The 23,455-nt window shown below is 46.6% G+C and overlaps 2 pseudogenes; both read right to left on the bottom strand.

Moving 5' to 3' along the window:
- Window positions 1-856: 856 nt before the first annotated feature.
- LOC136482012 (pentatricopeptide repeat-containing protein At2g13420, mitochondrial-like) lies at window positions 857-5,391 on the bottom strand (annotated as a pseudogene).
- Window positions 5,392-16,932: 11,541 nt separating this feature from the next.
- LOC136482011 (cilia- and flagella-associated protein 91-like) lies at window positions 16,933-18,217 on the bottom strand (annotated as a pseudogene).
- Between the last annotated feature and the right edge of the window lie 5,238 nt (window positions 18,218-23,455).

The raw sequence follows: 23,455 nt of genomic DNA, 5'->3' as shown, positions 1-23,455 counted from the left end.
TCCTGCAGCACGAAAGGTTGCAAACACCATCAGGTGATGTCGCATGCGACGACCCAGGCACCCTTTGTTGTTGCGCAACCCCTTGTTGAGCACTTTTACGGACTCCATTGCCATCTTGCATTCTCGGTGCCAGAGACCCTGCTCCAGCTCCTCCACTACCATTCGCCACAAATCAAGCTCAAGAAATCGGCATCCGTCACAACTGCACTATTTTGTTAGTGACAACATCTTTTAAGGAGACTTTGGCATTTCACCCATCATTAGAAACGGGTTTCGCAGTTTTACCATCCCTTAAAGTGATTTCGTAATTTTGCCATTATGAAACGGAAGCAACCCGCTGGAATACACTTTGGGTAGTTTGAAGACGCCTCCTTCCATTTCTACCCCTGGCTGCTGTTTGAAGGGGTAGTTTGAAGGCGCCAGCAACAACCTAAAGCGAATCCGCTTCAGGTGCCTATCATGCACGAACAGTTTTGCGCGCAATTGCTTGATCAAATGCGTGATCAGCTAACGGAGGATCAGGCCACACCAACTGAAACTGTTGGCATGCAGAGAGACTCGTCGTTCTACTCCCGCGCCGGTTCGACGAGGGAGAGCCCGGTGATCCTGCCGCCGACGGCAGCGGTGGGCAGGGAGCAGCCGATCGTCCGCGCCACTTCGTGCAGGGCCCTCCCCTCCATCCCGGCGGCATCAGCAGGCACCACCACGCCGCTTGCCTCCCGTGCCGGCGCTGGCCTTCCCCACGCCGCCCTGGGTCCGGAGATGGCCAAGCATCACATCCAGCACTCCAGCGAGTATAAATCAAAACCACTAGAGAACCAAAACAACTATTTTAAATGAAAAACACTGCAAAACCAAACCAAATCATTACTGCTACATTGCCTCACAATTACCATGAGATGTTCAAATTATACAAAGATGTTCAAATTATGCATAGTCCCCTGTTATCTCTCACACGCACGTGAGTTGGAGATGGCCAAGCATCACATCCAATACTCCAGCGCGTACGTCACTTGCTGCTGCCCCGGCCTCCGGGCGATGCAGTTCGAAGCTCGTGTCCCTCGTTGGCATTTCGTCAAACATGCTGCGAGCGGACACGAGATCACCAGCGTTGACGCAGAGAAACGGGACTCACCGAAGTGTTGCGGGCATGCGTGCAGAGAAACGGGACCTGGATCATGAGTGCAGATGCGTCCGCAGTAGTTTCCTCACGAGCGGTTGGGGGCACCGGGCATGGCGACGCCGCTGCACTCGCGTCCGGGCACGCCGGTGGTGGAGGACCAGCTCCCTCGCAGAGCTCGCCGGGGGTGGAGGACCAGCTGCACTCGCGTCCGCGCGTGCCGGTGGTGGAGGACCAGCTCGCGCCCGCGGCGACGGAGCTCGCCCGTGACGGCGCTCCGAGGAGGAGGCATCGGCTCCGCCTTGGCGAACGCAGCCGCGGCAGCGGCATGACCGCCGAAGGAGAGGATGGTCGGCGAGGAGTCCGTAGGGGAGCCCTGTTCCGTGATGCACGAGCCCCAGCTGGTGTTGACCTTGGCGGCCTTGCGCGGGTGGTGCGGGTGCTCGGCCGCCGCGGGCTGCTGCTGCAGCAGCATCGGCATCGTCGACAGCGCCGCCGCCACGATGTGGTCCACCTCCCCCTGCTCGAACGCCACAGGTACTGCGTCGTCGACGAAAGTAACAGCAGCCAGGGGTAGAAATGGAAGGAGGCGTCTTCAAACTACCCAAAGTGTATTCTAGCGGGTTGATTCCGTTTCATAATGGCAAAATTACGAAACCACTTTGGGGAATGGTAAAACTGCGAAACCCGTTTCTGATGATGGGTGAAATGCCAAAGTCTCTTTTTGAAGTGGTAGCAACCCGATGATGAACAGATCACCTCTTATATGGCTTCATATGATAGAGTTTGAATTCATCACTAAATTTTGCTGCTTCTTCATCAACCCTTTGCTTCAGCCTCCTCCTCCAGGTACAGCGTCTCAAAGGTGATCTTTTGGGGAAGAAAACCTTTCTCTATCATCTCCATGAAGAACTGGCATGCCTCCCTCCACTTCTGACTTGCACAAAAGCCATGGATCAACAAGGTGTATGAATCAAGATCAGGACCTACAGTGCTTTCACACATATCGCTCCAAATGTCCTTAACAGTTCCATGTCAATTCAGCTTTATAAACATTCCAAGCAATATGTTGTAAGTGTGAATATCCGGTGCAGTCAGTGAACCAGGTTGCTTCATCTTATTGTACAGTTGCAAGGCACCACTCACATCATTTCTCCCCCGATATTCCTTGAAGAAGCAATTGTAGGTAGCTGGGGAGGGACATACTCCCTCAGCAACCATCTCATCAAGCAAGGTCTCAGCATCTTCCAATCTCCCACAGGAGGCAAGGCACACAGATGTGTATGTTGCCACTGTGGGGCAAATGCCTCTATCTTTCATTGAGCGGAACATACAGACACACAACTCAGGTTTATGTGCACGACTGTAAACATGCAGGATGATTGAGTAGCTGGTTACATCCGGGTCAATTCCCCTGTCACGCATCTCCTTCAAGACATCCTCTGCGGAATGAACTGTTCTATCAAATCAGTAATCAGGGTGCAAACTTGCATGTCTGCAGATACCATTTAGAAGAATGTTGTATGTAACTATGTTGGGTTCTATCCCATGATCAAGCATATCTCTTAGTAACTTCTGAGCCATGTCACTCCGGTTAACCTTGCACCATCCATATATTAAAATAGTGTACATCTTTTCATTTGGATCATACTTGTATTTCCTCTTATTAAATATCTCCATAGCAACCTGCAATGGTGACAAAAAATTGAAAAGAAAAAAATAGTAACTGAATCTCATGAATTCCTCAAAAAGAGAAAATAATAAGCTAACCAAGGTTAGAGTGATAGCTCATAGCTGAGATATGAAGTTCAAACACTAGGTAGCCAGATAGTGTTTTTATTAACTTTCTGATTTCCTAGTTTGGTTGTCAATTCAAAAGCAGAGGCTTCCACTCAAACCATAAGCACTACTGCTCATACTGTCACTAACATTGAAGAATTTATCCACTAGTTATGGTAGCTACAGCCTACAAGTAAGATGTTAACTTTATGATAAGGCTAGCTCATAGTCAACACAAATAACGTCACAAAAAAAAAGATCACTTAACTGAAGTCATCTTCTTTTTAGGTAAGTCACTAAAATTGTCATTCCAAATCAGAATCCAGAATAACATAACGAAAACTGTGTCATAAGATTCCATACTCAGTTACAGACAAGTTATGAGATGAGATTAGAGTATAAAATGGCAACTCCAACTTTATTCAAATACACAAAGTAAAATAAAAAATTAGAAGGACATCATATCGAAAGATAGCCAATTCTCAGGTTACTAATAACATAAAGCAAAAAAAAAAAGCTTAATTTGATAAAAGCCTCTTCAATAAACTAGAGAACCAAGTTTAGTGAACAATTTAAAAACACATCACTCTTCCATAGCAACCATAAGCAGTAAGCAAAATATCTAGTTTCTGTCTCCTGAAGCCCTTATAGATACTCTGAGTATTGATTTCTCGAACATGCTACCTTTGACCAATATGCCATTTCATTTTAGAATAATAAATTGTCATATTGTGGTTGATCTCAAAGATGGCCTAGACAGAGATCATAAGCAACCAACAGAGACAATATATATGCTTTAGTAATCTATTGCTCAAAATAAACCACTTGTGATGTTTAGCGTAACACAAAACAATTCATATGAAAATATGAATATTGAGGATTCACATGAGACTAAAACCCGAAGCCCATGTCATATACCATGTGTGCAACTCTCATACCACAAAATAATCATAACATGATAATCTCCGAGCAAACACTTGTATGCATCAGAATGTAACAAAAAGGTCAGAAACTGAATAAATCATCCAAATAGCAGATAACAACAGTTTCATTAGAAGTTAATACACACCGATCACCATTAAACTACAATCATGGAACACCAATATTCATTCAGACCTGCCAAACTGCATACAACAGACACCAAACTACAATAAGAAGCTAGGATCTTGAAGCCAGGCCACAAAGAGCCGCAGTATGTTGGATAATCAGACTCAGGGCTCCGCGCTCTATCAGCTATCAGTTAGTTGGCACTACGTGTGACTTCAGTTGACAAAAGCGAACAAGATAGCACTAGAGCCCGCGGAGAACTTTCGTTTGTTCGCCTTCTAAAAGGCCTACTGACCTGCCGGTGAAAAGCCGGTTACAAAATCCATAATAAGACGTAGGTAGCGCAAAAGTACCAAAACAACTTTAGCCGACATCCCACTACGCCTGGGTTCCCCTTCCTATATATGAACCTTGAGTAAGGTAGGGTCAACTATACTAATCGTACAGAAAACCAAAACTCTACCACACCAAGTGTATTAATATTTCTCCATATACTCCACAATTTGCAGAAACCGAATGACATCTCATATGAAGATGAAGGGGCTACTTCAAAGCAATGAACTGTCACTCGAATCTACAGAAATGGCCTACAAGTTTCCGACAAACCAAGAATTCAGGATAAAATCTTTTACACTGAACTCATTCAGTTCAAGAGCATCAGAGGCTAAACGATAAAGTTGGCATATAAATGAACAATTCACAGAAAACACACCACATTTCATCAAAATATTGAAAAATGAAGTTCTAACCAACCAATCAAACAACAGTCATATCACCAAAAATGCAACTATAGGTTTCCAGATAAAAAACCTTCGGGTACTTGTACTTGCAGAGCGTGTCGAGCAACGTGGCAAACACGGCAGAATTGGCCTCCCTCCCAACAAACGCCCCCATGTCGTCGAACGCGCGGACCGCCTGCCGCGTCATTCCCGCGGCGATGTACCTCCTGGCGAGCACTGCGAACGTGTGTGGCGAAGCGGCGCCGTCGGCGGAGGCGTCAACGACCCGCCATGCGGCGTCGAACTGGCGCGCGCGGGCGAGGGCGTCGATCACGGCGTCGTAGGCGTCGGGCGGGGGGCGCGTGTTGACGAAGGATGGGTGGAGGCGCGCGGCGTGGAGGAGCGAGAGGGCGAGCTTGGTCGCGCCGCGGAGGCGGAGGAGGAGCTGAAAGAGGAGATCCCCGGTGAGGGAGACGCCGCCGCCGGAGAGGAGCTGGAGCGGTGACTCAGCCGAGTGGAATGGATTGTGGTGCGCGAGGAGGACTCGCGCGAGCTCGTCGGCATCGGGGGACCGGGCGATGGGCGGCAGCGCGAGGGCGTGGGATAGGGAGGCGGTCTCAGGAGGAGCCACGGCGGTGCAGAGAAGGCGGATGGAGGCGGCACGAGCGACGGATCCGCCGTGGGCTGGGAGAGGCGGCGGCATGGCAGGCGGCGGCGAGGCTTCGAGTGTGGAGACTGGAGGACGATGGATCTGCACCGTTGGTAGTTTTGACTTTTGACTCAAAGACCATGACACGATGAGGCCACGTCAGCAGTGTCACAAGGGCACCAGCCATGGATTGGCTGCTTAGTGTATGCATAATTGTACTAAAGCCAACTTCTTCTCGTTTTGTTTAAATGAACCAAAGTCAGTCTATTAATCTTGCAATATTATTCGTCTCGTCCGCTCCTCCCGCAGCGCGCCACCACCGCTCACGTCCCGCCCGCGCCGGCGCCTCCCCTTCCTCTCCCTCCCTCCCGACGCACTGGCTGGGCCCGAACGCGGCCGCCTCCATGCCCTGCGCGCGGCTGGCCCCTAGGTGCCTGTGCTCAAGGAAACCCTAAGTACCTGTGCTCGAGGCTCCAGCTATGCGTGGCGCCTTTCTCTGCGGCGGCGCACCGGTGCGGTGACATGGATGCCCCCTCCCCCGGCGTGCCCCCCGACGGAGCATTGCGGGGCGAGCGCAGTAGTGTAGTGTGCGCGGATGGTCCCAGAAGGTGTGCGCGACGGGATGCTCCTGCGTCGGCATACCTCCCCGCCTTCACAGGCGCCGGCAGCGCGGCGCGTCATCGCCTGCTCCTCTCCTCCCCTTCTATTCCCCCATCCTCTAGTTCCATTCGCTCTCTCTCCATCTCTTTTCCTTTTTCCCATAGCTACATCTGCCTTTCTGATTTTGGCGTACCGCTCATGCTGGAGTGACATGGGCTACCTCTCCCTAATGATTTGTTGCCCGCCCCCCCCTCTCGATTTTGGGTTTCCCCGTTTTATGTCCATTCTGATTTAGTTAAATGGTTTTTGTTTTATATCTAGAGTATATTTATTGAAAATGTTCTACTAAATTGTGAGCTTGTTAGGTGGTTTATGTTATTGTGGCAGTGTTCTACTTTCAGTAAGTAGTCAATGGAATGGGGGAATTTTTGCAGACATTTACAGCAACTAAAGTATATAATATATGAGAATAAGAGGATTGGTACTCTTGTTATTGCTTGAATAATAGGTTACAAGATTAGTTTTTACATGACTTTTGCCGATGTAGGTCACAAAAAACAGCTTATGTGGATTACAATAGGCTTGAATTTGTTTCCTACTTAGACTGGTAGCATGGCAGCTTGCAATCCTGGACTACAATTTTATTTTCAGTGCTCACTATTTCCGAAATTGCCTTGCTGGTTTGCCAATGTAGGTGCTTTGTGTTTGAGAACAAATAATTTGTACACGTGGATGGCGAGCAACGCAACAAAAAAAAATGGCGACGAGGATTACAACCAGCTTGAATTAAGAGTTACCCTTCCTTTCATTCTAGAGAGATTATGTAAGTGCTAATGTCACCTATTTGCTTTTGTTTGGATTTTGTGAGCTAGGAGCTAAAACAAAGAATTTCCTGCCAAGGGTGATTCCTCTAAAGTCGAAATATCAGGTCATTACTATGCCATCTTGAGCTTGGCATAGGATTGCTAAATTTTTATAAACAATGGTCCAGTGGTCTAACTGAAATTTATCCAACAGAGAATACAGAGAATATTGCACACTCTCTTTTATTTGTCCAAGTCTAAGACTTTATCTGTAATGCTCACTCTAGATTTCTACTCGGTTTATGGGTTTCTTGACGAACATTTATTAATCATGCCACTTTGTTTCATGCTTCTATCGCAAAAAAAATGGTTCATGTCCTTATTCATGTGACTGTTGCTGAGCCCAATGACTGTGATGCATAAATATAGCATCAATTTCATTGATTCGAACACAGCAAACATGTCTCTTGCCACAGCTATGTTTATGTTGTCCTTGCTTCCTCCTACCTTCCTATTCTAAAAATCTTTGACAGATTTATTTTCTTAGTTCCTAAACTGATGCTCCAATTTGTGTGCACATTTTCTACAGGTTTCAGTATGCCACGAGGATTTTAACTCAGCTTCGTAACATTGAAATGATTTCAGGTATGTTACGGATGTCAGGTTTTTAGTAGTGTAGAAGTTCTTAATCACCACTGTTACCTTACAGTGCTTTGTGTGGCCTTGAGGTGTCAAGACACTGTTCTAAAATTTGCGTTGTAAATTCGGTACATAGGTTACCGTACCTGTACCTATGTGAAGACAACCTCACAATCTGATTCATCCTTGTAGGAAACTACGTACCCTCTACTGTCATATGAGACAGGGTCTGCTCACCTATCACTCTTTCATTCTATGCTATCTACTCTTATCAAAGCAGTTTGCTTTGGCCGTCTCTGTAGTTTTTGTACGTGTGTATGTTCCATAAAGAGAAACAAATTCTTGCCAACAAAAATTCTACATCTGTATATGATAATCGTCCTAATATACTAGGCGCGCAAGGGCGCACGTGATGGACTAGTAATTGTACTAAAGCCAACTTCTTCTCGTTTTGTTTAAATGAACCAAAGTCAGTCTGTTAATCTTGTAATATTATTTGCTAGAACATTAGAGGGCTAAATGTTGAAAACAAGTAGGAATCCCTTAGAAATAAGATTGTCAACTGCCAGAAAACCAAAAGGAGTGCGTTTGACTTAGCTTTCATTAGAAAGTTTTGCCACGGTGCCTTTGATGCCTTTTTGTTTTCTCCCCTCGGTAGGGGCTTTAGGTCACATTTCAGTAATTTGGAAAAGCTCAGTTTTTACTGGCATTGAAATCTTTCAGAATAGGTTTTGCCATATTTGAATTCTCTTCCCTCCACAATGTTGATTCTTGGATCCTCACTTCAGTGTATGGACCTGTGATACTGAGGGGAAGGAGGCCTTTCTAGTCTGATTTGGCAATATCTAGATGCCTGATGATGTGGATTGTCTTATTATCGGAGACTTCGACCTTCTAAGAAAGCCTGAAGACAGGAATAGACCTGGTGGTAATGCATGTGAAATGTTGCTCTTCAATGAGGCCAATAGTTCTTTAGGGATTGAGGAGATTCGACTTCATGGTAGGTGGTTCACATGGACAAATAAGCAGCAACCTCCCCTCCTTGAGAGGTTGGACTGGGTTTTTTTCATCTTCTGCTTGGACCCTCAGGTATCCCCATACTATTGCTCGGTCGCTCATCATAGAGACCTCTAATCATTGGCCGTGTGTTATTGAAATCAAGACTTTCATTCCAAAAGGAAAGATTTTTAGGTTTAAAAACTGTTTGTATGACCTAGGAGAGTTTTCTTCCCTTAGTTGCAAGCACTTGGAATAGATTCTTCCCTCAACAAGACAATGTAATGCTCCTAACTGCCAAGTTTAAAGCACTTAGATGTAGCCTCAAGACTTGGCAATCCCAACTATCAAATCTTAAAGCCACAATCTCCAATGTCAAGACTGTCATTTCTCTGTTAGAGGCCATTGAGGAGTGGAATTTCAGAGAGATTCCTAACTAGAAACTAACCACACTTTTACACCAATAGAAGTTATATTGGAGGTAGAGGCAAACCATTAGGTGGGTAAAGCTAGGGGATGAAAATTCTAGATTCTTCCATGTTAATGCAACAATAAAGCATAGAAGAAACCATAATACCACCCTGAAGACCCATTGGTCTCACTACTAGGAATATCCATTTCTATGATGAAAATTTTAATGTCGAATCCGAAACCATCATAAAAACCCGCTTTTTATGACAAAAAATTTGGTTTCATCATAGATCACCGTGACGAACCTTGAGCCCCCCTTATCCGTGATGGAATCGGGTATCGTCACACAAAAACATCACAGAACAGCACAACATTTCATCACAGATCTCTCGCGCGACTGTTCCTGCTCGTCTGTGATGATCTTATTCAGAACTATGACCAATAGGGCTTCGTCATTGAATTAATTACTGATCTGTGACGAACAATATTCGATTAGTAACGATGGCGCTTCATCATAGATCTCCACACTGTACCTTCTCCATCTGATGTGTACCTGGGGGACCTGCAGTTACTCATCCGTGACGCTTGCAGTTCATCATAAAAGTCTCCGCTCGATCTTTTCTCCATGCGATGTGTACCTGTGGGACCCTTTCTCCATCCAACCTGTGGGACCCGAACCTCTGGGGCCTGTCTCCATGTCCATCCAACCTGTGGGACCCAACGCTTGCATGTCACTTGTGCTTGTGGACCCTTCTCCATCTGACTTGTGGGACTCGACGGCACCTTTCTCCATCTCCATCCAACCGTGGGATCCGACGGTTTGCGTGTCACGTGTACCTATGGGACCATCTAACCTTTGGGACTCGACGGCTTACGCGTCACGTGTACCTATGGGACCTTTCTCCATCTCATCTGACCAATGGGACTCGATGGCTTGCGTGTCACTTGTTGCCGCAGGGGTTTAATAAATTCAAACTAAAAAAAACCATGACCTGGGAGTCAAACTCGGGACCCAGAGCAAGGAATAGACCATCTTCACCATTGCGCTAGACGCCTAGTTGTGTTGACATGTCTTTAGAGTAGTATATGTTCTCTGTGTGGATAGGTTGACTTATATATTGGATATATCCCTATCCCCGCAAGTGGAAACAAATATGTGCCCGTTGGACTTACGACGGTGGCGGCGGCGGCAACGGAGGATCCCTAGTGTGCTGTGGTGGCTCAGGCTTCCTTTTGGAGGCTAGGCGGTGGGTCTTCCTGATGGAGCACGGTGGCATTGGCCTCTGTGTCTGTCACGTGCTGTGGTAGAGGTGACAGATCCGATCCGCAGGTCTTCTTTCTCGCCTTTTCCTGTTTGCTTCACTATTTTGGTCCTTGCTTGAGCATGAGGTATACAAGAAACATTGTAGCATTTCAGATCTGGTTAGGCCAATGATGATGAAAACAACTAGGAGGTGGCACTGGTTAGTTTTCTGCCGGCGCGTGTCACTTGCAGATCTGTCAAGGCAAACAAACAGGCCCTTCGTTTCTACCTTAAACTATTTTTTCTATCCAGTGCTTGCTTGATTCTATATTTTTGTTTCGTATGCTCCAGTGCCACCAGTGAGTCCTTATGGTATTTTGAACTTATAACATATCTGAGGCCACATTTCTGAGCCAATGATGTCTACATGGCTGTTGGATGTATTAGGATGTAGCCCATATGTTTGCTTTCTATGTCTTCTCCTTGTTGACAACCAAGTTATCCATTTGGTTCCAAACAAGATGAAGGCATCAAAAGCAAATTAATGCTTTGTGTCCATCATTCACATGACTGGAGCCACTAATTAATGTCTAAGCTGCACATGTTGCTACTGATGCCAATTATGATCATTACCACTTGTTCACTAACATTCTACTTGTGAAAACTGAGGCAGCCTGTTCGGGTTGTGCAGATTTAAGATGAGTCATTCCTGCTATGTTGTGTTCGATGGCCATGAGCTAGGAGTTTACTACAACTGGCCTGACTGCCATAGACATGTTCATAGGTTTCGTGGTGCTTGTTATAAAAAGTACAACTCCTATGAACAAGGAATTGCTGCCTTCAAGTCAAGAATTAACTCAAATCCAGCCTTACTTCATGATGATGACTTCTATCTTCAAAACCCAACAACTGATCCACGCTCTTCGTCCTTCAAAACTGTTGTAATTATAGTCCTCTTAATCTTTGTTTGCCTCCTATGGAAAAAGCTCTGAGCTCGTGTACTAATTGTAAGTGTGATGTTTAGACTTGATTTAGCTAGAATTGTAATGGTTATAGCTCCATTAACTGCTACTCTAGTTTGAGTTATATATATCTATGTGGTGCTACTCTAAATTTAGATGAGGTCGTACCATAAAAATTGTTAATGGTTGTTAAAGTTGCACTTTGGTATGAGTTGTGGACTTCACTGATGTATCTTTGTTGGATTATTTTTCTCCTCAGTGATCTCATTACTGAGCAAGCTCTCATCCGACTGCATGCACATGATGAAATGGAGGAGCCCCTCAACAAGAGGAACGCACTGGCCAGCCTCATGGATGATGTCTTTGTCGAGATCTTCCGCCACCTCCCCGCCCACTCATTGTTCTGCTACAAATGTGTCTATCACTCCTGGAGATGCCTCATCTCGGGCGACCATAAGTTGATGCCCTAGACTGTGGCCAGCTTCTTCTACGATGGAATCTATGGCCAAAGAAACTTCACCAGCATCACCAGTGTTTACCCCTCCTTGTCCTTCTTGCCCTTCACCATGAACAATGTAGCTATCTTAGATTGCTGCAATGGCCTCATCCTATGCTGGTGCCTTGGGGCTAATGAATATCGCTATGTCATCTACAATCCGACAACCCAGGAGTTGAAGGTACTGCCGCCTAGAATCCATTTTGTTGGTGAGGCTTGATTAGGGTTTGATCCAACAGCCTCCTCGCACTTTCATGTGTTTGAATATATGGAGGAGGATGGTTAGTGCATGGGTGTGGACATCTACTCATCTAAAACTGCAGCATGGATCTTTAAGGAATCTAAATGGGGCGAGGAGGTCGAGTGTACATTGTCAAAATCAGCAACTGTGTTTCTTAACGGTTGCCTGCACTATATTGGGTTCTACGAGGATTATCGTCGTATACTTGCTACGGATATAGAGGGAAAGGCATGGAGGAAAATTCCTAACTGGCCATGTGGTTTCTCACGCTCCATCCAACAAGCTCAGGGTCACTTGTGTCAATGTATTGTTGGTGGTCACAATATGTCCAAGCTTTCAATCTGGATCATTGAAGACTATGGTACTAATAATAAATGGACATTGAAGCATACTATCAGCCTGTGTAAGTTGTTTGGAAAGACGAAGAAACTAGCTACACAGAGGTGACCGGACGTGGCCCTATGAGGACCGGACGCGTCTGATCAGTTGCTCGGCAACAGCAGGCGTCAACAGCTGCGGCCGGACACTGAGCGAGGCAGGGACCGGACGCACAGACTTCACTATTCATCATCAACGGCAACGTTCTCAGTGTAACCGGATGCACTATGTGCAGCGTCCGATCGAGTCCAGAGAGGTTCTAGAGTAGCGCAAATGCGACCGGACACGTCCGATCGATGATGATCGGACACGGCAGTGAGTCCGATCAATGCGCGCGCTCAACGGTTGGGATGACCAAATGTGTCCAGACAAGATGACAGCAATGTTCGGTCAGTAGCAGAAAGCTAGGTTTCACCCCCAACTACTACTTTCTTCATGGGGCTTATAAATAGACCCCCAACCAGCCATTTGAGATGTGGAGAGTTGAGGAAACATACCAAGGGTGTTGATATACCATTTTAGTGATCTCCACTTGCATAGTGCTTAGTGATTCATTAGGTGATTAGCGTAGGTGCTTTGCGAAGTGCTTAGGTTGATTAGACCACTGCTTATGCGCTTGCTCTAGGTTTAGGCCTAGTGTTTAGTGAGGTTTGAATATCTCTTACCACTCGGTGCTTACGCGCACCATTGTTGTACATCGGAAGGGCTTGTAGTCTTACGAGATCACACCAACCGCGTTTGTGGTGTGGCCGCCCTCGTGTACCGAAGGGAACAAGACCCGCGGTGGTTCGGCCGGAAGCTTGATAGTGAAGACAGCGGGGAGCGGTCCGGGAGAGTGAAAGCTCTAGTTTGGTTTTGGTGAATTGATGAAACCCTAACTGCTAACCTAGTTTATCAAAGTGATTATGAGATAGGTGACACATTCCAAGTGGTGGAGCAAATGAAGATCATGACATGATGATGGTGATGCCATGGTGATGATCAAGTGCTTGGACTTGAAAAGAAGAAAGAGAAAAACAAAAGGCTCAAGGCAAAGGTATAAGTGGTAGGAGCCATTTCGTTTCGGTGATCAAGACACTTAGCGAGTGTGATCGTATTTAGGTTCGATAGCCGTACTATTAAGAGGGGTGAAACTCGTATCGAAATACGGTTATCAAAGTGCCACTAGATGCTCTAACTCATTGCATATGCATTTAGGATCTTGTGGAGTGCTAATACCCTCGAAAATATTTGTGAAAATATGCTAACACACATGCACAAAGGTGATACACATTATGTTTAGCACTTGGGAGCAAGGGTTTGAAACTTCACCAGCGCCCTGTACAGAAAAGACAGGGTTTCACAGAGTGCACCGGACGCTGGTCATGTGGTGATCGGACTCTGGGGAGCAGCGTCCGGTCAATTATTAAAGAAGGTGGTACTCTCGGCCTGAGATCGGACGTAGGTGACCGAACTTTGGCTGAACACTATTCAGCATCCGATCCTACTGATGTGGCGGCGCTCGATGGTTGGTCTGTGTGTTGACCAGACACTGGGTGAGTCTGGTCAGGGGTGACCGGACACGTCCGATCGCGACTGGAACCTTACTGGAAGTGACCGGACGCTGATGCTGCGTCCGATCGTGATCGACCGGATGCGTCCGGTCGTAGTTGAGCAGCTCTAGGAGCTATCTAGAAAATGATCAGACTCGGTAGAGGTGCGTTCGGTCTTGACGTGGATGCTGCGTCCGATCGTGATCGACCGGACACGTTCGGTCGCAGTTGAGTAGCTCTGGGAGCTCTCTGGAAATGATTGGACTCGGCAGAGGTGTGTCCGGTCTTGGCACTGTGCTGCGTCTGGTCATGACTTAATCGTTGAGATCAGGCACTCAGCATTTGAAGCGAGGGATGATGTGGTGGCCATCCGTTGACCGGACGCTGGTAGGGTGCGTCCGGTCACCCTGATTTTTCAGTGAACAGAGGAGCCAACGGCTCTATTCGTGGGGGCTCTCTATTTAAGCCCCATGGCAGGCTCAAGCTCACTCTCTTGGCCATTTGCATTGACATAGCAACCTTGTGAGCTTAGCCAAAGCCCTCCCACTCATCTCTATCATTGATTCATCATCTTTGTGAGATTAGGAGTGAATCCGAGTGCATTGCTTGAGTGTTTGCATCTAGAGGCACTTGGTGTTCGTGTTTTGCTACGGGATTTGCTTGTTACTCTTGGTAGTTGTCGCCACCTAGACGGCTTGGAGTAGCGAGGATCGTTGAGCGGAGATTGGTGATTGTCTCCGGCTCTGATCGTGGTGATTGTGAGGGGTTCTTGACCTTTCCCCGGCGGAGAGCCAAAAGGTACTATAGTAAATTGCTCGTGGCTTGTGTGATCCTCATCTTGTGTTGGTTGTGCGGCACCCTATTGAGGGTTTGGTGTGTGATGCCAATTAGCGCGTGAACCTCCAAGTGAGTGAATCGCCACAACGAGGACTAGCTTACCGGCAAGCAAGTGAACCTCGGTAAAAAATCATTGTGTCATCATTTGATTCCGAGGTGATTAGTCTTCATTGGTATTCATTCTTGTGATTGATTGGTTCATTCCTCGACACGGCAGTATAAACATCTTGCTCTCTCTCTCTCTCTCTCTTTACATTACCGCAAACTAGTTGTCAAGCTCTTTAGTGTAGCTAGTCGTGAGAGCTTGTTAGTTTGGTTAGTGTGGCTCTTTAGTAAGCCTTTGAAAGCACACTAACTTAGTGTAGTGACATAGCCATTGTGTGGATAGAGACTATATAAACTAGAATTGTGGTAGGTGGCTTGCATTTTTAGTAGACTAGTGCAACACTCGCTTCGCCTCATATTTGTCTAACCAGTTTGCTAAGTGTTGTTGTAGAAATTTTTATAGGCTATTCACCCCCCTCTAGCCATTAGGACCTTTTAGAGAGGCTTGCCGGAAGGCACACCGGAGACCCACTTGCGCGTGGGGAAGGCCCGAAGCTATCAACGGAATTACCCGACCGGGAACTTGGCCCTTGCGAGGGATTCCTTACGAGGGGCTCCAACGAGGACTAGGAGAAAGCTTGCGCACTTCTCGATACCTCGGTAAAAATACCGGAGTCGTCGATGGGAGTTTGCATATCTCTACATTACTCTTTAGCTTCCACATTTACATTGCAATATTTGTTTGTGCCTTACTTTCCTAGCTTAGTGATAGGCTAGTTGATAGGTTTGGAACCTAGGTTGCATAACTTCTTTTTGCGATAGAGATAGCAACACACTAGCAAAACCGTAGTTGCACATCTAGATAGTTTATCTTTTGCATAAGTTTTTGCTAAGGATAGAAAAAGAGGCCATAGTTTAGAGTTAGAGTTTTATTTTAAGTTTCCTAATTCACCCCCCTATTAGGCGTCACGGTCCCTTACAGATAGAACCATAGTAAAGAAAACCAAAGTACAAAACAAAACAATAGACATACTTTTGTACTTGTTCCACAACCAATCTAGCGAGTGCGGCATCGGTGTCCTCAGAATCCAGCGACTTCAGCAGGTGGCCAGCATCTTCGACTCTGATGTGCCTTTGAAATTGGACGTCCACAATTGCTCTAGTTAGTGATGGGAATCGGACGCTGAAAACTGCAATAGGAAAGGATAAGAGAAAGAAAATGGTCACCATCCGTCAACACCGGCTTGCACTTGCGCGGTCCCTGGCATGGTGGCTGGCTCTGGCAGTGAGAAATTGCTGGGGAGTAGGGAGAGTGGGGAGGAGGAAGAAGGAGCACTTACGGCTTAGGGGCGGGACGATGTGTTGTGCGGCTGCCAGGCGGCTAGGTGCGGGCGGGTGCCGGCTGGTAAGTAGCTATGGCTACGGCGTGCAGCACGCTGGCGCAGGCAGCGGCGTGCGGTGTGGATACACGGTTGTCGTGCCCATACGGTCCTCCATGAGTGGTGAGTTTGTGCGGTATGCTCACGGCCACCAGAAGCAGGAGGGGGTCAAGGGACGGGGTGGAAAATAGATGGATAGGGTGAAAGATTGGCTTAAAAACCTAGGGTTTGCCTTATTTGGGCTAGGCTAATTTGATATTGGGCCAGGACATGTATTTGGATCTTTAGGTACTTTTTACCCATGGGTTAACGGCACAACAGGGCAGGGGCGCAGCGGCCGCGCGCCGGGCAGGGAGACAGCGGCCTCGAGCCGCACCTGGCAGGGCCTGTAGCCGAGCGCCGCAACTTGTAGGCGGCTGCGCGCCTGACAGGGCCGGCAACCACGTCGCCGCGACTCGCTGGCAGCCGCACGCAGAAACCAGGAGAGGGCAGCCGTGCGTCGCATCTGGTAGGGCTGAGCGACTGGCAGTCGAGCGCCGGGAGCATAGCCGAGCACCGCGGGAGCGAAGCGGTTGTCATCCAATGCCAGGCCGATGCCCCACTGCCCTTGTACTGCCACCGCTGCTAGGCCGGCCACCACCCCCATCCATCCATCCAGATCCAAAGGGCACTAAGATTTTGCTAAGCTCAAAACCCAACCTAAGGCCCGTCCACCCCACCGCCGCTCGCTCCACATGGCCGGCGGCGAGGAAGCTGCCGCGCCACTCCACATGCCTCACGCGCTCGCTGCCCTCCCCTAACCAAGCACGAGGAAACTGTTATTGGAGCACGCATGGACCCTGCACTTCCTAAATCTATCTACATATGCCGTATTAGGTATGTCACTCCATAAATTTCGCCAGAAACAAGTTTAATTAAACATTCGGAAACCCAATTATACAGACCAAATGAGCGCCACTTGTTTGTCAATACAGGCCAGGAACAAACTTCCCGGCAGTTTTAGGAGAAAAAACAAATGAAATAAAGCTACCAAACAAGATTTTTCTTCGCTACGGATACAAGAAGCTCAAGAGCAGAGCTGTTATTAGTGTTCAGATTTGCAGCCCTCAATCGCTGTAGCACTTGCTGTTGTTGCTCTTGCTCCCCTTCCCCTCCTTCTTCATCTTCTTTCCCCGCCGGCGGCGGCGCTCGGCGTCCTCCACCCGCCGCACGGCGCGCTCCAGTGCGTCCACGCGCTCCGCCAGAGCCCCGATCACCGCGCACTGCTGCGCGTTCTGCTCGCACAGCGCCGCAACCATCTCCATAACCTTCCGAGTGTCCAGGGCGCTGTCGGCAGTTCCGGCCTCCCCTCCCCTACTCATCAGCCTCGCTCGCCATCGGTTCCTGTGGGCGCGCCTCGGTGGACGCCGCCGCTGTAGTAGGCTCCGCTTCCTCCGCCACCATCTCCCACTCACCCTCCGCATCGGAACCTTCCGGCTTGTCGCCGTCAATGTTCCCGCCGTCCAGCAATTTTTCAGATTCCTCCACCACTTCTGGCGCCGTCTCGATTTCAATTCTATCCCCGTCCACCTCCATATCCGCAGCCGTCTCAGCCGCCGCCTTCACCTCAATCTCACCGCCGTGCTCCGCATCGACCGGCAGCTCCGTCGCCGCCGTGCTGTTGCTGTCGCCCGCCATCTCGGCCGTCACCTCGGACTCGTTCTCCTCCGCCACGGCCTCCGAATCCGGCGCCGCCTTTGGTTCGAGGGCGTCAACGGCATCCTGCAACGCGAGGACCCGCTTGGTGACCCTCCTCCGGTACTCCCGCGCGCCGCGCACCGCGTCGAGCCGCAGCAGCATCTTCATCAGCGCCTCCCCGACGGCGATCCGCGCCCTCCCGTCCCCGCGCAGGGCCTCCGCCTCGCGGGCAACCTTCTCCGCAACCTCCGCCGCCTCGCGCTCCACCTCGCGAACAGCGCGCACCGACTTCCTCGCCATGAACCCACGCGCCGCGGCCTGCAGCCTCACCGCCGCCGCCTCCGCCGACGGCGCCCGCTTCCTCGGCACCGCCGCCGCCGCCGGCGGCATCCTTGCAGCCCGGCGCTCCGGCTCTGGGTCAGACCCGACGAAGCGGACAGGGATGGAGACCGACCTCGACGACTCGACCCTGGGCCGCGGGTTCACCTTCACCGCCTCTGGCGCGGCGTCCGCGGCGGCCGGGAAGAACCCGCCGACGCCGCGGGACGGAGCCGGGTGCTGGTACTGGTAGTACGGGTAGGTGTAGTGGTACTGGGGAGGTGTAGTAGTCGTCGTACGGGTCGTAGGAGAAGAAACGGCGAGACGCCATTGCTGCTGGGGCGTTGAGCTTTTTTGTTGGAGTTGCTATTCGAGTTGATCTGTGATGGTGTGATGGCAGGGGATGTTGTCACGGTGCGTATATATGGGCGACGAGTGCGAAAGTACGAGAAGGTGGTGGTCGTCCTCGGAATGTTCCGGAGCTTCGAATTGCTTGGAGCACGGGTTCGAAGTGGTTGTTTTGGAGTTCGCGAAGGTTCTGGAAATGTGGGGAAGAGGAAGAGGGGTCAACGACTCAACGGCTGACGCGTGGGCCCACGTTTGTCTCCCTAGTGACCACATAGGTTGTTTGTGCCGCATAGGTTGTTTGGGCCCACGTTATCCGCGCGGGGCAAGGATGAAGCCACCAAAGAATTTCTATATTTTATTGGCAGCTGTCCATAAAATAATATAATTATGGGACATGTGTCGGTCAAAAATTTTTTTAAATTTAACTAAGTTTATAACAAATATTATTAGCATTTATATCTTCAAATAAATTTATTCTAAAAATATATTTATAACTAATCTAATGATACTTACTTTGTATCGTAAATGTTTGCACTTTTTTATATAAATTTGGTCAAAGTTTAAACTGTTTAACTTCTCGAAAAGCGAGAATTACATTCTTTTGTGTACGGAGGCAGTAATAAATTACGTACATAAGAGTAAAATCAAAGTATTTAAACCCTAAACTTTATTAACACCCATCCTTGTTTTTGAGCTTCATCCTTGCAGAAAAAACACATCCTCTTAATTTTATAACTTGCTATTTTTATTAATTTATTTAACCCAATATCAGTTGACCAATGTGGTTGACTCCGAGACACAACACATTGTCCATCTAGACTTTTGCTTTGTGAGCAAGGATAAAAGAGGGCATCAACAGGGACAATAAGAGCAACTCTAGATTTGTGCTAAACCAATGATTTTAGTAAGTTAACAAAATAAGTAGCAACCTCAAGTTATTTTACTCCCAATAATTTTATATATTAGCTTCTAAACAATTTTGTATTGAGAACTCCACTACTATTTTTAACCAACCAAATCTTTTTAATTATTTCTTTATCTTTTACCATTTTTTCACCTTGAACCCATTTTTTCTTAGTTTACTCATGGGTTCAATTTACTCCGATCTCAACGCCAATGGAGAGCAAATACGGAGTTCCTCTCGATTGCGAAAACTTACAAGTTGGAGAGAATATTTGGCAACATTTTATTTTAAAAGCTTTTTTACCAATCTATTGGAGGTTTTTTTCCTTTTCGCTAAAAGTCAAAATAGGAAATTGTTTTACAAAACTCTTGGAGACGCTATAAACAGAACCATACTCTACTTTTTGGTGCCACAAAAGAAACTCAATTCAACATAGTCTCGACTCGAGTCCCTACATTATAAGGCCCACCCCCTCAACCCATCTCCTAAGGGTGTGTATGGAGCTTCCTATTTTTTTGAGAAATGTTTTCTCCACCAACTCACTATCACTTGTCGTTTTTTATCCTAACTCTCCCCATGTAGGCGCAACCGAATCCTATGTCGTCCCGAGTGCTCCTCATCCTCACACCAATGTCTTTTTTATCCCGACTATCTCTCCCCTCTCAGCGTAACTGGCTCCTTTGTTATCTCAATTTTCGGTGCGTTTGGTTGCTCTCCTATCTCGGGTGCTCCTCACTCCTCACGTCAGTGTCTTTTTTTTCATCCCGACTCTCTCCCCTCCTGGCGTAGGCGGCTCCTCGCCATTGTGCTTCTATGACTCAGTCAATTCCCTCGCGTCCTATGTTGTCTTTGGTGCTCCTCATCCTCATGCTCCTATAACTCAGTCCATTCCCTTGTGTATTTTGTCGTCTCCGGTGCTCCTCCCCCTCAGTGCTCCTATAACTTAGTCCAATTCCCTTGCGTCCTCTGCCCTCTCTGGTGATCCTCGCCCTCGTGGCCATATATCTCAGTCAATTTCCTCACATCCCCATAGCTCAGTCCACTTGGACGACGATAGTGATGGTGCTACTCGTCCTTGCATCCCTAAGCTCATTTGATAAGAACGTCAATGAATATGATGGATGAGTGGTTCTCAGTATGCCAGTGTCTACTAGAAGAAATTTGAAGTCAGTGTCTATTAGAATGGATTTGAGAGTTCTAATTTGAAGGTTTGTGTTCAAGCAGACGTAAAGGAAAACAGATCCTAAAACATCTCTGAAATGAAAACTAGAAACTAGGTTCATGTCTCCTGTTGGAATTGCTTATAGCCTAAGCTTTTGTAAGTTAGGAATGGAAACGAGATGAAAATTTATAGTATCCTTTGTTTTAAAATAGTTAAAATATTAAATAGATAATAATGCATACTCACATAAATGGTTAAAATATTAAATAGATAATCCGCACATGAGTATTGTGAATTCAGTATACCTATCCGTAACCAAATTTGAATTTCTAAAATACATACAAGATGTGGATGTGTAATATTTTTTTTATCGGGTACAACTTGGACGCACACAACCACACACTCCACACTCACACCACACGCACACACGTGTGCGTGAGATTGTAATGCTATCTAACCTCCAGTGCGCGGGAAACACGCAATATCACCGAACGCGCACGTGTGCGTGTATCCTACTTTTTTCTAAAAAAAATGTAGAAAAAAGGTGTGACACGGTAGGGTAGCGTCTCACTGTACTGTCCCTACCACTAGGACCGTAGTCCTTTTCGCTGGATGTAATAATTTTTTTTGCGGCTCCGCTACCATTTATTGCATACTTCCTCTATTCTAAAATATGATATTTAAGCATTAAAATACGTCCGGTGTCCATGATATAAACTTCCTTCGTCTTGAAATACGAAGTCTCCAACCATTCAAATACATCCTGAAATACGAAGTCTCCGACCATTCAAATACTTCATCCCTCTTGAAATATATTCAAGGTAAGGATATCAAAATATTCAAATTTGTTCTAAAGATTCTAGGTGAACAAACCCTCCAAAACGCAACATTCACATACATACCTACCATTAATATACATCACTAACAACGCGCCTGCCTGCGGATAGCGCGCCGCGTGACTCCAAGTCATCCTATCTAAGAGTACAAGCTTGAAACATGAAACACTCGAAACATACGTCTGAAACAGCTGAAATATTTGGAACATACAATTACAACATATGTGTATAGCCACTGCAACACATGCAACATACTGATGAAATACTTACAACATATGTCTAAAACAGATGAAACATTCTGAACAGACACTCGCAACATACTTGTATAGCCATTGCAATATATGCACCTCCGTATCTACTTTTGCAATGTCCATACAAAACACTTGCAACCGACGTCTGAAACACTTAAACATACGTTTGCAACATGCGCTTTCAGTGCAACATCCCCTGGCTGCTTCGGTGAGCCCCCCCGGCCGGCGGCGCGGTTAAATGACGCAGTAGAGGCGGTCGCGATAGGCGGATGGAGGTGAACGCGGCAGGCGGGATGAGTCTAGCCAGGCGGCGCGACGAACAACGCAGTGGATGCAGCTGAGGCAGGTGAAAGGAGGCGCCCGCAGCGGGTGGGACGAGTTCGGGCAGGCAAGCACAGTGGAGGCAGAGATGGCCGTGAGGCCAGCGTGAATCCGAACAAGGGGCATAGGCGAGACGATTTCAGGTAGGCGGTTGCGGGGGTTGCGAGTAGTCTGGACGGATGAATGCCCTATAAAAAGCATTATCTAAAGGATAAATGCGAAGGGACCTCTGATCATATGCGGTCAAATAGTGTGTAGTCTCAATACCAAGAGTTCAAAAGGCGTCGAAAAAATAAACTACGAAGAACTCCATTACTATAACAAACTAAATAAAAACAATCTATTGTTTGGAATAGTAAAGGCTGAGATTAGAAGCAATGTAAAATTCTAAAACTGTTTAAATCTCTACCCGTAGACATGCACGTGCGGCACGTACGTGTTTAAAAATAACTGATATACAAAATGAAAAAATGACAACGAAAGTTTGAAAAAGTATACATCGTCCTTGCATATGGTCTTTGTTGGTTGAGTTAAATGCACCAGAGGTTCATTAACTTGTGAGGAGGTTTCGGTTAGGTCCATCAACTTATAAAGTGGCTTTTTGGGTCCATAAACTTTGTACGCCGTATCACTTAGGTCCATACCTCTCCACGTTGGCTTCTCGTGCTGACGTGGCTTCTAAATTCTTAATAGAATAAAATGCTTGTTGAAAGTCATTCAAATTACATGAGGCACTTATTTAGGGGGAGCTAAGTTTCTATTTTTTCACCATTGTGGACTAACAAATTTATCTAGCATTCTTTGTAGTTCTTTGGATGAAAATGTATCTAGCATGATTATTTGGCAATTGAGGTCAACATAAAGATCATCATGCTATTTATCTTCTTAGTGGTATTCTTGTGGGCTCAAGGCAAAGGTATGTGTTTACATACATACATTGTAAGTGCATCTAAGGCCCTTTATATGTTAGAATGTGCATTTGTGTGACATAGGAGAGATATTTTTCAAAACCCATAACTAGCATGTGTAGGTGGTGTGAATTTGAAAAACTATTTGAATCTTGGTCTTTGTGACCTAGCCTTGTCATGTGATGATTATAGCTCTCCTTGATTGTTTGATTGGCTAATCACACATGACATGGCTTTCTTAAGTCCACAATCTACTATGTCTCACTCTATCTCTCTCAAGCAAGCGAAATCTTGTATATGCTAAATATTTGGATAAGAGAAAATCATTTTATGGCATTGGATAAGAAAAGTGATGATACTCGGTTTGGATCAAGATTATATACCTTTTTGGACTGAGAAATAATAGAAAAGTGGATTGGAAGAGAGAAAACAATTTTTGGAATTATTTGGGCCAGCCCGCGTATACTGGATGTGTCCGGTATTGTAACACCTCGGGTGTTTAAATAGTAAAATTTGACATGTCATCATATGCATTGCAAAGCATTTGGCATTTGGTGAAAACTTTGATGTGCATTTACTAAAACAAGTTTACATTGTGTAATGAATGTTGAATTGTATTGTTTGACTCAAGTTCAATATTTGTGTGGATTTTGAATTTTTCCAGAAAACCCCGCTTTTCGACATTTAAATCCTACCCTGAAAATCCATTTCAAAATCTAAGCATATTTTGGGGTTGGGCCCAAAAGCAAAAGTGTAGAGCTTGGCAAGTTATACAAAGTTTGTTTTTGGAGTTTTTCAAGTTATTTAGGAAAATTTTGAGTAATTCAAAAAGGCGTAATTCGTTAAATTTCCCT

The sequence above is a fragment of the Miscanthus floridulus genome, chromosome 9 (genome assembly GCF_019320115.1).
Source record: "Miscanthus floridulus cultivar M001 chromosome 9, ASM1932011v1, whole genome shotgun sequence".
NCBI classification, from domain to species: domain Eukaryota; kingdom Viridiplantae; phylum Streptophyta; class Magnoliopsida; order Poales; family Poaceae; genus Miscanthus; species Miscanthus floridulus.
The sequence above is the reverse complement of the archived record's forward strand: the minus strand, read 5'-3'. Positions and strand labels throughout refer to the sequence as shown.